The following is a 2,317-nucleotide window of genomic DNA, read 5'->3' on the forward strand; positions in this document are numbered from 1 at the left end:
TCATTTTTTGTAGTTGAGTTTCCTCATGGGTTGTCCATGAATCCATGCCAGCCCACATGCGCAAATGAGTCAGGAAAGTATGCCTTTTTTATGGCGGACATCGATAAAACGATCTTTCGGGTTTCGGGTTTGGAGACCATGAGTATAACAAGATGACTAACAAAAGAGGTACAGATGGTGAGATATTACTGATTGTTAGATCATATATTCGAGACATTTGAGTCACCCCAAGTTGGCAAAATACACGGTATGGGACGTGTAGGCTCATCTGCCTTTGATGTATGGACTAATTAGCCTGTAATTGAGGAAGACATTTAGTAGCATACATGCATCGATTTGTCGTTATTTATTTAAAATATTGTTTGGTATGTGATAACTTGTTTGTCAGACATAGTTAAGTGTAACTTAAAAATGTTTGGCCCTACTGAGCGTGAGCTCACCCCTATGAGTCTTGTTCAAGTTCGTACGAGGACACGTGTTATTAGAAGACTAGCTTACGTGTACAAGAGTCGAGAAATATTGAAGATTAGAAGTGAGATAGCTCCGCAAGCCTTGTTTTGTCTTTGTAAATTGATTTTGTTATTGTAAACGTTTTATTTTATTTCGATAAAAGTATTTGAAATTGTTTTATTTTCTTTTATTTTTTTCGCTTACGCCTCGGGTTCGGCATCAGGTGTTTGGAAACCACCTACTCCGAGTCTGGGGTGTGACAAGTTTGATGGCGACGGTGATCGACCCGAGACCGAAGGTTGGCGGCGATGTGGTGGGCTCGACGGCGGGGAGGTGATGCAGCTGCTAAAGTGGGCCAGAGTTGGTTGGCCGGTGGACCTTTGTCTTGCTTTCGACCTCATGGCTTTGATTTGGGCTACAGGCCTAATTTTGGTATTTACTATGTTTTTTATGAAGTCTTTTATTTTGTTAGTTTTATATGGGTTAGTTGTGGTAAATAGTAATAAGTCGCCAGTTTTTGGTTAACAGAGGGCGTAGTAAAAGGTGCTCCTTTTGGTTTTTGGTTTATTGTTTTCAAGTGATTTTGGATACTGGTGGGTTATGTCCTGGAAAGCGCACGCTGCGTACCATGTTTGTCTTCATGAGGCGGCGAGTTTCTTGCTTTGTCAATTGGTCACTGCCTCCTAGTGGCAAGATGAAATTTGGGGTCACTGATTATTCCCAGTGGCATCATAGCTGGAAAGCTGATAGATAATGTAACTTATGGCTCTGCATGAGCGGTATTTTTCCGGTATGTCGCCAAAATTGTAAAGCAAATAGAGTAGCTAATGATGCACTCTTTGCTAAATAGTGTTTGTTAGAATGCATAGATTTTGTAGACATGCCTAATGTTAATTTAGGGTGTTCTTACAGTATGGGGTTTAGGCACAACATCCTCCTCTTGTATTCTGAGGTTTCATTAATGGTTATAATGTGAGGGCTGCCGTTTAGCACTTGTATTCAAAAAAAAAAAAGCACTTCTTTCTTTCTATATTGTTTCTTTCAGTCCTCTTAGTTGCTTCTCTTCATGCTATTTCTAACATCAAAACCTCAAAAGACGAGCAACACTTCCTCTGCCATCTTCCTTCTCTCTTCGTTCTTCTTTTGTTGAATATCATGAACACAGATTTTCAGTTGTCCGATTCATCCTCAAATGCAGCGAATGAAAACTTTTGGGATCTCGCTAATTCATCATCAAATGAAGAATTGTTCAATCTGCAAATTATAGTCTAAAGATTTAAAACTTTTCGAGTTGCCTTAAAGTTTGTATACGGAATGAAATAGCTCTTTTAAGACTTGATCTCCTAACAGCCATCACAAAATATGTGTTTGTATATGGAATGAAGTAATACTAAGAGTTACGATCAAGTGATCAACATCAATTAAGAATATATATATATAGACACACACACACATGATCGTTATCAGGTGCGGACGTCCGCACGGCTCTTAAAGTGCGGACGTCCCTCCTTTCGCCACTGTACGGCACCGGCGAGGGCGCGCCTCCACCCCAACGGACTCCAGCAACTTCCCCGACCACTTTCCATCCCCGGCGAGTGCGTCGAATTTCTTTTCGGCTAGATTGACTTTGTTTGAAGTTTTGGTTGATCTGGCCGGAAAACTGGAATTCGGCGGACTCGCCGGGGAGGGAAAGTGGTTGGGGAAGCTGCTGGAGTTTGCTGGGGTGGAGACGCGCCCTCGCCGGCGCCGTACGGTGGCGAACGGAGGGAAATCCGCACCTTAAGGCAATGCGGACGTCCGTATCTGAAACAGACTGTGTGTGTATATATATATATGTATATATAATAGTGTGGGCCTATCCCTAAAA

Source organism: Fragaria vesca, linkage group LG4, assembly GCF_000184155.1.
Source record: "Fragaria vesca subsp. vesca linkage group LG4, FraVesHawaii_1.0, whole genome shotgun sequence".
NCBI classification, from domain to species: Eukaryota; Viridiplantae; Streptophyta; class Magnoliopsida; order Rosales; family Rosaceae; genus Fragaria; species Fragaria vesca.